The 13,509-nt window shown below is 49.8% G+C and overlaps 1 protein-coding gene across 7 annotated transcripts in view; it reads left to right on the top strand.

Moving 5' to 3' along the window:
* The window catches only part of CNOT1 (CCR4-NOT transcription complex subunit 1), a 2,171,110-nt gene that overhangs the window by 1,253,597 nt on the left and 904,004 nt on the right, over positions 1-13,509 (top strand). The window lies entirely within an intron of this gene.

Here is a 13,509-nt window from a genome sequence, read left to right as displayed (position 1 = left end):
ATGTAACATTTTACTGTTGCCAATGTATAGTTCATTTGTTAACTTAATGATTGTCAGATATTAGTTGTAACTTAACAAACTCACCTAAATACAATTATTTTCACCATGTTATGTATTTATTGAATTTAGAAAGTGCTATTGCCAAAGCTCTTTACAGAAAGTACAATAATATGAGATAAATCATGTGATATCCTTATGAGGACTCTTTAGATTTCAAAGAGCGGGTTAAGGGTGGACTGCTAGAGATAAGGTGTTTCAGTGCAGAGGGGCCGGTAAGGAGAAGGAGCATACAATTCTAAGGTGCATAAGGAGGCTTTGGGACTGTTGCAAGGAAGAGACATTAGTTAACAAGCAGTAACATAGAAACAAGAGGAAAGATAATGGGGTGTTTGGGGGCCAAGACCATGCAAGCATTTAAAGATGATGCACAATAATTAAAAAGTAAGTTGAGATTGAAATGAGAGCCAGGATATGGAACAAAGAGATAGAGATGGATGTGCGAGCTGAGCAATACAGAGTGTGAATAGAACAGTTGAACATCTAATGTAGAGGAGCAAGACAGTAGGCAGGGAGGCTGATTGAAAGAGCAGAACAGTAATCAAGTTGACAAAAGATCACTATATAGATGAGAAATGTTGTGGCTTGGAAAGAGAAGACCACATTTGCCATATTGAAGAGCTGTAGAGGGCAGGAACGAGCACTGTTGGAGATGTTTGGAAAGGTTTTCCGTTTGCCACTTTCCCTTCATAGTTTTCTATGGAACCACGTTATTCTTGCTTTTTTGATCCTGCCCTGACTTTGTGAAGGGGAGTGAAGCCATCAACATGCCTTGCCTTCTGCTAATTTGTTATGGGGAAAGTATTACGCCTTCTGACTATCAGTACTGGGAAACGGTTTCGCTTTTTAATTCGTTTTTTGCATTGCATACAGCACGTTATAGTGCAATGAGGATACTTTGGTATCACCCAAGCATTTTACACTTGGGATTTTAGGCTGTTGACAGCAGAAATATTTTTTTCAATGTTTTTGTTTTTTCTGCTGAAGGCTTTTAAATGTGGCTAGTGCCCTAAAAAGGTTGTGCCATGAGACTTCCACTTTTTCTTACGCCATTTTGTAGTTTGGCTTTCTTCCTGCCTTACCAGGTCAGGAAATCCCATGGAAGGTCATGCACTTGCCCTCGAAAGCTGCTGCTTTCGTGGGCTAGTGCTTAATTTTGTGTGTGTGGCCCAGGAAAGGGGCGGGACTGTGAAGTCTTATTCCACATGTGTGGAGCCAGAGACTCTAGGTGTGGGGCATAAATGAAACAGATAGTTGTCCTTGATTGGACAACTACTGGCTGTTTGGTGCAGATCCTTACCATTGGTGTTCTTGGACTTGCTTCCAGGCTGGATTTTGGCTAAGAAGAACACTGCTGAAGCTATTCTTCAGATCCGCATTGGAGCCAAGAATCCCTTGTAGACGAATAGCCGACTGAAGATCTGAATAAGCTCAAGAGACTTGTGGCGTTCCATCCTGCATCTGGCATACCTTCCTGCATCTGGCTGTTTTGGACTACCTTATCTCTGAATACCCTGAGCAGTGCTTCCGCCCTTTGACTACTGGGACCAACTAGTCTGGATGCCATTTTGAGGATCCAGCCATGCTGAGCAAACGGAAGTGTCCCTGGACCACCACATGGACTAACCAGCTCTATTGTGGGCTACCTCGCCAGAAGCATCACTGTGCTGCGGTTGCACCTGGAACTTTGGTACTCGCCAGCTTGTGGTACAAGTGACCTTCCTCTGAATTCCAGCCTCCCAGTCTCAAAGGATACTGTCCTAGGGAAACCTCTTCAACCGTGAATGGAAGGACTCCTACAGTAGTCTGTGTACAGTGGCAGTCGCTGGAATTCTCCTTCCCCGTCATGTGGTGTTAGGACAGTTTTTCTGAAGCCCAACTGAGGGCTTGGTAAAGCCATACAACTGAGACAATACAAAACGCCACTCTTGTATAAGGCTGTACCATCTGAGTATTTGGTAGTGTAGACAGCGCAGCCAGAGCTCACTTAGGAGGGCGAGAGGGCTGTAGAATCATTACAAAGTAATTGCAGCAAACATATGGTCCAAATAAACACTGAAGCACACTGAAGCACTATCTATTGTAAAAAAAAAAATGGTTTATTTAAATACTAGTAGGCCAAGATGAATCCTGGGAAAAGTGCCATCAAATATAAAAACCATTATAAAAAAGAATTCATTACTTAAGGGATGCAACCAAAAGTATACCCATATTAAGAATACAATCAGTAGTCAAGGTAAGTCAAACCTATTGCACATTCAGAATGCAATCGGCTATTCTTGGAGTAAAACTAGGTTATGTATACTTCATGAATACAATCAGTATTTCAAGGGTAGTAGTCCCTGTCAGTCATGCAGCAAAACCGTTATGAAATCACAAACAGTTAAAACTATTCCTTGTAACCTTACTTTAGAACTCAGTTTAGAGTATACTTTCTGGAGGGGCTATTGACACACACACCCCAACTATTTTAGAATGCACTAAGCAAATTGGGGACACAAAAATGCGTGTTTGGGAGCATTTCTGTGCTAATTCTCTTCAATCTTAGAGACTCCCAACTCTTTTGCTAGACTTTAGGACTTTCAATTTTAACCCTAGAGTGATTGAGACCTTTTTCTCACTCCATGTGTTTTGACCTGACTTAGATTGTGTTTCCTCTGTTTTTTGAGTTTGACAAACTCCATAGGCATCTACTTTTTGTTTGGTGAGACACAGCACCTTCAGTGCACTGTCACAGAGCAATCCTTCTCGTACTCTTACATCACATCCCCTTTCCTCCCTTGCAAGGTACAGGAAACTGAACCTTTTTTCACCAGAAAAAAACCTTCTTCCCCTTTAAATTTAGAGGCGCAAGGGGTGCGTCCCTCGGAACATGCGCTGCCCTGAACCCGCCCTCCGGCGCCATACCTCAGTCCCCTTTTCAGTGTCGACAGGAATGGGCCGAATTCACCAGCGCTCCTAGGTTTAGCTTCGGTCATGTAATTCCACGCGCGCATATTTCTCGTCTCTTTTTTATTTTGATCACAGTTACTCCTTCCTCAGGCGTCACGCTCTTTCCAACTTCAGACCTCGATGCCCTCTGCCTATGTTGCCTATGTTGCCTTGGGCCAGACCACGGCTGGCAAGCTTGTACCACGTGCAAAGCGCTTTCCTCGTGATGTCTGAAGAACAGACTAGCCAGGTGGAGGGAGCTCTTCCAGAGAGGGCCTCCAGAGGACTAAAAGGATTTCGTCAACCATCGATCCAGGCCCAAGGTATGTGCCACTCTTTTCCAGCGCACCTCGCAAGGGAGACTCTTCCAGGGGAGGAACCACTCAGGTTCTCATACCAGCGCGAGTACCGAGGGTAAATCGGCTACCGGCCAGCAGGCCGAGGAGGTCAGTAGATCCTCCCGGGACAGTGCTGAGGGACCAGAAGGTTCTTTTACCGGGTCTTCACCCGAGGAGCCATGCTCTAGTACCGGCAACATGGCTGAAGGGGCGCCTATATGCAGTTCTACTGGCAGATCTGCTGAGGGCGAAACGCCTACCGGCTCTCAGCCTGAGGAACAGGGTGTTAGGGAGAATTCTCATTCTATGGCTAATTTCCCTTACCTAGTGAGTCCCTCAGCAGCTTTGCTGGATCTCTGGAGTTGTTTCTTTCCATTTGTTAAGAGTGTGAGCTTTCCCCCCACTCTTACTTGTATTTTGTTATGTGTTTTTACCTGTTTTAAGATTGTGAGCTCTGGAGTACACCACTTCATTAGCACCCTTTGTTGTGTGTGTCACACAGCACCTTCTGTGAAGTGGCACAGGGTTGTCATTCAGACTTCCCACTGACTCCATTTTCTAAGGTGACTACTGTCCCCCAGAAAAGAGTAAAGTTACCATTAACTTTACTAAGTATCATTTAAACACATATCCAGTACACACCATTTTACATGGAGTGCTGGAAGGGTTAACTCTTAACTTTTTATCTGTACCTCCTAGAGCATTGTTTAGCTTTTTTAACATTTAGACGTGGCAGTGGTATCTACCCCAAATTTCTACCGCGGTTATCTTATATATTGTAGGCTATTGTGTTGGCCTCAGACTTAAACCCGCTTGACCAAATCCTTTTTCGTTTGGCTACGGTGCGGTTTATTCGCCATTTCTTTTTGTTAAACTCCGTCTTGTGTTTTACTTTGCGTGGCAAACCAGGTTTACCTTCTTTGTTCACTGTCTTTTGGCGGGCTTCTACCTAGAAGCCCTCAAGGCTCCTGGGTGTCTAGGTGGGCTGAATGTGAGGGAGGAGTGTAGTCACCCCCTGCGCAGGGTATCCTAGGAAACCCAAGTCGCACTTTGTCATGATTGGCTGAGGTGGTTGTCCAAGATGGACAACCCCCCTGCTGTGCGATTGACAGCCAGACTGTGTGAATGGGGTATTTTCGCATAAAAGGCAGGTCTCTTGGGCTGGAAGTCAGAGAGTCGCCACTGGAACTACAAGGAACTGACTAGTAGTGGAGGAGAGGTCGACTGCTGCAGTCCTGAGCTATCTACTCTTCAACGACAAGAGAAGATCCAGTCCGTAGTCGTCTTCCCTTGAGCCTGGTGGGATCAACCAGCTCACCTTCGACAGGCAGAGGATCCTCTTCTTGTTTGAAATCGCTGCACACTGCTGTAGTGGTCCGGATAGCCACCTGAAGAGCCTCTCCTGTTTTAAAGGAGCGCACCGTTGCTGGCTTCATCGCTGGGTAGTGCAGATCGCTCCAGACGTCGTCTTTGTCTCCACGACTGAAGCTCCAGGAACCATGAGTCTGCAGGAACTACCAGGAACTGCCGCCATAGCACCAGCTCTTCTTCACTTTGAATAAGGTACTGTGTCCAGCTTCGAGGAATTGGGGTGAATCCTTTTTCATCACCCAAGGCTTGCCCTTGTCTTCCTTCCCTCTTATAACTTTTGCTTCCTCTTTTGACAATATCGAAGTACTCCTGGCAATCTCGAATCGTGAACTGTTCTAACTGTGTGATCTTCAGCAACAGGAACCCTGTTCCACTTGACACTGGCGCAGGCCTATTGACTTTTATTCACTTGTAGGAAGGTGTCCTCTGATTCTATCTGCCTTGACAAAAGTATTGCCTATGATTTTTATCCCCAACTCTCTCGTGTTGATTCATGTGCTAAGTGTGTTTTAACTCCAGTAACATTTCTTCCCGTGGGAACGCTTATCTTTAATAAAACCGAACTGTCAAAAAGTTCTCGCATATGTACCCCCGGTAACGTCTTTTGTTCATAACACCGGTCTGTCAAAACCAAAGGTACTTACCTTGAATTGTTCTGCACAAGGGGAATTGGTGGTGTGTAGTGTATTTGAAGTGTGGTTTTGATTTAATAGAAGTGAAGTGTTTAATGAACAGATGGTTTAAAATGAATGTACTTCTACTTTTTAACCAAAAACCTTGAGTCAGTGTTTGCGTGAGTCACAATAATTATAGTCCTTTGTGTAATCTGTACTACTGCTCATTTGCTCTTGAGATAAGTCTGGCTGCTCCACTACTGCTAGCACTTTAACAGTGTAGTACATGCTTGTACCAAAGGTGAACTTGTATTACCACTTGTCTTAATTGTGTGTAGTGGTCCATAAGGGCACCACACAGGATTCTGCCTAACAGACCCCACAAGTGATTTCTACATAACTCTAACTTTGTGCAAGACTTTTACTATCTAAGAAGTGCCTCCACTCCATAGACTGTGCTCCAATTGTCTTTGGCTGTCCTGGCTCCCTGCAGGCTCTTATAGTCCATTGACTTTGAGATTTCTGTCCCGCATAGGTGGTAACCCGTTTTAAAACTGTTATTGCTGGGAAAGGCTTGTCTAGATCGCATTGGAAGGTTAATTTGCCTCACCTACACTGAAAACTAACCTTTTTCCTTCCTTTAACCTTTCCTTTCTGCAACCTCAGAATCTGCAAAGTATAACTTATGATATATAAATGCTATTACTGTCATTGTGAATGAAGTCGCCTCCTGGTGTAGGAAGTGTGTAAAAAGCTTAAAGAACGCTTATAATTGATGATTGATAAATATTTAGAATTGCATTACTTGTATTTGTGAATTTCATTGCTACAGCTCACATTTACCTCTCTTGAGATGGGCCTGCCTGCTCAGTTATACTTCCAACTTGTGTAGTACAGCCCTATACTAAAAGGTGGATTCCCTAATACCAATTAGGCAAGTGTTGTGTAATCTCAAAGTGTGACTACATCAATTCATGCCTAACCGCTCTTCCTTCCAATCGATCTGAGGGACTCTGAAAACGATGACCCCGACCCAGGCGAGAACCACTAGACTCAAGAAGACCTGTTTTTTGAGCCACCATACACTGTGCTGCGACCTTACGGGCTGCAATAATCCAATAGCCTTGGACCTCAAGCCATTGTGCGGTGCAGTCTACTGAATTCCGAATCTCGCTGAAACTTTGTGGGCATCCTGCTGGATCTCCAGAGGCACGATTGCAGTCCGAAAAGTACCCTCACCAGAGTGATGGAGCTTGCAAACGACAAGAATCCGACCGGCAATATTCCGTCTTCTGTGCTCCTGAAAAAGGCACCAAATCCAGTCTCCCATCCAACAGAGAGGAAACCCTTGCCTAGGGACTTCCCTATGATCCTTGATGCAAAAGTCCTTCCATTGGCCTGTCTTCCTAATGAAGGAATTAAAGGAATGGGTTTTTGGCTGCAGATCCTAAAGTCGTCCTGCTGCAAACTCTTACTGTACTGAGGTGCCGTGCAGGCTTGGGTACTTAGCTACCTTTTAAGCCAGTGTGATTTCTGTATAGCTTTGTGGTGTTTACTGTGATTGGAAGACCACTCATCCAGGCCCCTGCTGGAATCCTCATAGGGTGTCTTCTGTGTCTACTTACTTGTTCTAACAGTCTTCCTTAGGAACTCTGACTTTTGCTACTTAAGAACCTATCCTGACCTGCCTGTTGGACACTAGATCCCAGTGACTCCCTCCCTTCTGCCACTGAGAACACTCATGCTCCAAGAATAAGGGAGGGACTACTAAGGATTGGGCCTTTTGCCTAGAAAAAATAAGTGTTTGAAAGGTACTTGCTTGCAAAATAAGTTGCCTGGTAACTGGACCTCTGACAGTGAAGTTACAATAGTTTTCCCTCATGGGGTCTGGCATGGATTCACATGCTCATGAATATTCCCTGTCAGGCTGGGAATCCTCGGTAAAGAAAAAAATCAGTTTGTTTCACTTCTGAACTGTCTTTCTCCCAACAACCAATGTCATATTGCCCCCAGCCAATGACTGCCCTCTACCTTAGCCTCTCCTCTGGCAGCCATCGTCAGATTTTTACCGCACGTTCAAGTGTTGGGAGTCCTTGTGCTTAGCTCTCGAGCTTTTACTGCGTTTATCGTTTTATGGAAGAGTATTACTCTATTTTACGGTCAATCGGGCCTTGTGCTCCATCGATCAACCCATCCGATTTAACCGGGACCCGTTGTCGGATTTCTCAGCACCCCTCCACGCTGAATTTTGTTAATTTTCTTCGTGGAGGCTTCAAGAAGATTCTCAGGCCTACACCACGTGGACCATGTCGGAGGAGAAGGATTCAGCTCCCCTGTTCAAGATCTGCTGCGGCTAGCGCAATGTCTTCTTGGACGGCAAGCATTCCGAATGCCTTTACTGCCTGTATCCAGCGCACAAGGAGGAGGATTGTGCGTTTTGCCAGATGTCGTCCTCATGCACGATGAAGGATCAACACAGGCGGCTGAATGAGGGGCTACTGGCCAAGGCCCCCTGCTCTGGGTGTGTCCCAGCAGCATGCCTCTCCCAGTTCCAAGAAGGCTGAGCGGGCTTCTAAGACGTTTGAGGGCGCTACTCCCGCGGGGGTCCCACAGAAGGCTAAGCACCGCAAACCCACTGTTGCCGTGAGCGCTGTTGCGATGGGCTCTGTGGCAGCCAGGGCGCGTTCGATGTCTCCAGCCTCCCTCACCAGGCAACGCTCAGGATCTTTGGCCAAGAGAAAGTCTGGCCATCCGGGCAAACTAGAGGAGAGGCCTGAGTCTCACATACCGGAGAAGTCCACGAGGGAGCAGGGCTCTGACCCTCCCCCTAAGGAGAGGGCCAAGCAGGACAAGGCTCGGGCCTGACGTGAAGGGCCAGGTGCACCCGGTGAAGGCCCAGCCTTCCATCGAGGGGATGGCAGCATCTCTGGCGAACGGTGCCGAGACGGTCCCGCAGGACGTGACCCCTAAGACAAGGGTATCCCAGGAGGTAGGCTGCATTCCGGCCCATAGACGACCCTGGAGAAGAGGATGCAGTCATCTCCCAGAGACCTTCACCACTGGATGCAAAGAAGGGAGTGGGGGGGGGGGGGGGTCCGGTTTCCATCCAGGATATGGATATCTCCTCGGAGGAGCTCACCAGTCTGCAAACCGTCCAGGAGGAGGATAACGTAAGAAGCAGGCCCTACAACGAGCATGACGACGAAGGTGACGACGGCGAGGACACCGTCGAGAAAGAGCAGCAAGGCTCCCAGCTGGTGCCCCAGCAGACTATTCTGCCTGCACCTCAGCTACCACCCCCCACCTCAGGTACCTCATAGAGACATCTCGGTGGACATCCTTTGCACTGCATACACTGGTCTCGAAGGTCCAGACAAGTATGTCTATCGCGCCGGCGGCCCCTAGCCTGCCGCGCCAGCAATAGCAGACTGCCCTCTCCACCGCCCCCCCCCTTCCCCCGAGCCGCCGCCCAAGAACATTACACCCTCCACCTCCTTGCCACCCGTGGCCCCCCCCCCTACCCTCTCCAGGGGATGAGATGGACATCTCTGCCGCCCAGATCTTTACCGCCGGAGGAGATCGGCTTGTTCCACTCGCTCTCCAGAGCAACAGACTTTCAGCTCGCTCCGGAGGAGGAGGAGCGCTTCCTATATCAGTGCAAAGAAGCGAAGAGGAAGACTATCCTCTCGGTCCCACTTCTGGATGACATTTGGGATGAGGGTTCGTCTCTCATGAAAAACCCTTCCATGGCCCCACCGAGGAGGGATCGCCTTGAGGAGTACAGGGTACCGGACTCCGTGCCCAAGTGCTTATGGGCCCAGTGTGAGAGAACGGATCTCAACGACCGGTGGGGGGTGTCTATACTCCCACTCCCTATATGGTGGAGGAGAGGCACAGGAGACCCCAGCCAAGATTCTCTATTCGGTAGCAATGGTCGAGCAATCAAGGCCTAGCTTCTCAGGAGGTGATGCAGGCTGGTTCTTAAGTAGTGTATCCCCAAGCCCCCACAAAGGAATATCCACACTCTGAATTGGTTAGAACACAGTCTTTATATAATCAAAAGTTAAGGTTATGTACATTTATCATAACTCACTTTTTACTCTGGCAAAATCTACAATGACAAATATTTACAATCCTAAAGTGGTACCACCCTAGATCTCATTGAAGTGCATGAACAGTACTGTACAATATCACACAGACCAATAGAGTGAAACCAGCAATGGAGAGAGGAGAGAAAATAAGATGGTTGAGCAATAGGCAGAATACTGACCCCTACCACTAGGCACAGTTCTGTGTGGAGACCCCCCACCTTGGCAACCTGCAAAGAAAGATCTAGTACCAGCCCAGTCCATATATTGCTCTGCAAGTCTTATTCTTTCCTATAATGTTTTTACCCCCCCAATGTACCTGGTGGAGTCGAGCTCCTCGAAGCTGCGTCGACAAACGTCGAGGGACTCTCTGTTCGGCGACGGGGAATCGACGGCCCTTCTTGAATGCCTTCCCTTTCAAGCGGGAGGCACGGGGCGTCGAACGTCCGTCGACGAACGAGGTAGAACGATGTCGAAGAGGCGGCAACTTCGTCCGAGTGGTGCTCGTCGGCGTCGAGACGTCGGCGTCCTGCAAGGCGGAGGTGTGCGGGGCACCTCGATGACAATAGTTCTGGACCGCAAAGATTGTAGAGACGGAAACCCAGCAAGGGCGTCGAATCGTCCAAGTCTTTGAGGTCGTTGGGTGGCGGGAAACCCACCGGCAGGTTACTCCTTGGCGCGTTGGTCGTCCTCGACTTTCCCCGGCAGGATAAGCGGTCGACGAAGCGGTGGAGAGAGTCCTTCGATTGAATGTACTTAGGCAAAGGAGCGGACAGCTCCGGTCGTCGGCGGCACGGCGTCAAGTGGTTCCCACGGCTGGGCAACAACTTCGACGGGCCTCCAGCGGTTTCACAAACCTGCGAACCCTGGTCGACGGCAATGGACTTCGACGGCGTCGAGGTCCGGGTGCTTCACTTCGATCTCCTAAACGGTCCCGTCTCGGGTCGACCGCCTTTCGAGGGCCTGCCTTCCAGGGCGCTTCGGCGAAGATAGAGCGGTGCTCGATGGTCCCTCGGAGCACGGGAAGAGGGCGCCTTACCAGGTCCTCTCTCGGGTCAGCCCTCGAGGATCTCGTCAGCCTTCAGATCGGTCGAAGCAAATGCCACAGCAAGTCTTCTTCCAGCTGGACGTCGAGGATCAGCAGTTCCAGTTACTCGTAGAGTGGAGACTCAGCTCCCTGGCTGCTTTAGGAGCACAAAGGTTCCTTCTGAACCAATGGTTCCTTCTGAACACTTTCCAGTGGTGAGAGGTCCCCAGATATACTATCCTCACTCTCGTCCACGCTGCTGGCACACACTCAGCAGCCAATCATACTGCAGGGCATTCATGCAGTCAGTCAGCCAATCAGGCACACAGTGCATTCAGGCCACACTCCTCCCTTCCGGACACTCACAACAAGAAATGTGGATTGGGACAAGTACCCAGCCATTCAACACTACACACTGCATTCAGGCCAGTTTCGGGCAGGGCTGTCTGTCTTTGTCTCTCATGCCAGAAACCAGACAACCACAACAAGAAGTGTATATTGGTCACACAGTCCATTCCCCCAGGTCCCACCCACAGGAGGTACCCACAACATACAGTCACTGGGAAGGCTCCAGCCAGTCTAGCTGGGCCTTCACAACAACACCATACATGGAACTTCCACCCAACAGCCAGTCAGGGGGAAGGGACAGAGACGGGGCTTCCCAGGACTTTGGGAAAACAAGATAACCGGCAATAGAAAGCAAGAGGCCACAGGGGCCATCTTGTTTCCTATCAGGAATCAACAGATCCCAATGGCAGGGCCTGGGTATCCCAAAATGGAGGACACCCAGAGCACCTGTCAATTTCAGCACGGAGCTGCCACCAGCCCATACCCTGCTCTGGGGCCACCCACAGGTGCCCAAAAACATACACTAGGGGCACGGGGTTGCACCCCTACCCATGGGTGCCAGAAGGGTATCCCATGGGTCTGTTCACCAAACCAAAAGAGAGCTGCATTGCCAGGAGTCCCACATGGACTCCGGGGCAGAAAACATAACAGAACACACGGTAAAAACAGAAAAAGGACAAGGATTCAGAGGCCCTGTCCCTCAGATGCATTTCCAGCATCACACCCAGCCTTCTCCGGACTCTGTGGAAGAAGTCCTTGAGTGGTTCGGCCTCGGCAGCTTCCACCCCACCGGACAGCGAGGGCAAGAAGTTGGATGCCATGGGAGGACGGGTCATCTATTCGGCTGCGACTACCATTAAGGCCGCCCTCGCCATCGTGGCTAGTTGCGACTGGGAGTTGTGGTTCAAGATCGCTCCCATCCTGGACTTCGTCCCCGATGACAAGAGGCCGGAGGCACTGGGAATACTGCTGGAAGGCGAGGTGGCATAGGACCACGCCATCACGGTGGCCACGGACATTGCAATGCGGGATTCCGTCAAATGGGCAACAGCGTTTACCTTAGTCGTCGTGGCTGGCTCAAGGCCACCAACTTTCGGCTGGACATTCTGTTGGATGTGCTGGACATGCCCTTCGACTGGGACAATTTGTTCGGGAAGGCTGTGAATGAATACCTCAGGCAGCAAGTCAGATAGAAGACCAGGGGCTGGAGGCCCATTCTCGACCTTTGTCGACGGAACAAATACATCAAGTCCCTAAAATTCTGCATGGTTACTCTTCAGCACCTGCTTGGACAGCTGGAAGAGGGGGACTTCCTGTCGTCGCCGGACTTGGAGGATGCATACTTCCACATCCCCATGCACCGCAAGTTCCTCCATTTCGTGGTGCAAGGGAAGCACTACCAATTCAAAGCCCTTTCTTGCGATTGAAGTCGGCGCCAAGGGTCTTGATGTGCCTGGCGCCAGTGGCAGCGCAGCTGCAACGATGGGGATTCACATCTACCCTTATCTGGACGACTGGCTCGTCCGGGCCAGCTCGAAGGAGATCGCCGTCGACCACACAGCGAAGACTGTGCGCTTACTGACAGATCTGGGGTTCTCGGTGAACTATGCAAAGTCCTGCTTGATTCCATCACAGGACACGCTGTTTCTGGGATCCCGACTCAACAGTGTCGTGCCTGGCGTCTGTAGGAGGAGAGGATAGCAGCCATCTTGGGCAAGGTACAACGGCTGTTGGCCCTGAAGATAGCAAGGGTGAGGTCCTTAAAGTCTCTGCTCGGTATGATGTCATCATGCATATACCACATTCGGCTGTGCAGGTTACGGATGCGTCCCTTACAGGAGTTCCTCGAGGCCTGTTGGATTTAAGTGTCTGGAAGCTTCGAGGACAAGATTACACAAGAGTTTCCATCGAACAATGCAGCAGTGTTGGTGCAGGGGGAGGGGGGGTTTGCACACATCTGTCCGGAGGTGCAGATTTACAGACCCCGCCGTACCAGGAGACTGTTGTGGCGGACGCCTCCCTGGAAGGATGGGCAGCTCACACCGGAAGTATTCATGCAAGAGGCCTGTGGCTACTGGAGGAGAAAAGGTTGCACAGTGTTGAAGCCGCGGGAAGTGTTTGTGGCCCTTGCGTCTTTCCTTCCGTCCCTCAAGGGCATGGTGGTGCAGGGTCTTCACAGACAATACCACCACAATGTTTTACATCAGGAAGCCCCGGGGCACTGGATCCCTGGCGCTCTCCAGGGAAGCGCAGGGACCCATGGCACTGGGCCATCGCCCAGGGGCTTTTCCTCATCCCTTTTCGTCTGGCAGGAGTGAAGAACACAGTCGACGACTCGCTCAGTAGGGACCTGCGCTCTTGCCACTAGTGGGATTTTCGGCAGGACCAAGTGGATCACCTGTTCCGCAGATGGGGCAATCCCCAGATCGATCTATTTGCGACATCGACGAACACCAAGTCCTGGAGGTTCGCCAGCAGGTTTCCCGAGCCGGGGAGCATGGGGGACGCATTCTCATTCCCCTAAAACAGCTGTTTTCTGTATGCATTTCCTCTGTTGCCATTGCTTCTGCAACTCAGCAGTCAACTCAGACGGTCCCGGTGCAGGATAATCCTCGTCGCACTGACATGGCCGAGGCAGATCTGGTACCCGGTCCTTCTCGACATGTCAGCGTCTCCTCCAGTCAAGCTTCCGGTGGTCGCAGGTCTTCTGGCCAGAGAAGGAGGCGCACTTCTTT

Source organism: Ambystoma mexicanum, chromosome 1p, assembly GCF_040938575.1.
Source record: "Ambystoma mexicanum isolate Mex_15411 chromosome 1p, UKY_AmexF1_1, whole genome shotgun sequence".
Classification (NCBI taxonomy): domain Eukaryota; kingdom Metazoa; phylum Chordata; class Amphibia; order Caudata; family Ambystomatidae; genus Ambystoma; species Ambystoma mexicanum.
The sequence above is the reverse complement of the archived record's forward strand: the minus strand, read 5'-3'. Positions and strand labels throughout refer to the sequence as shown.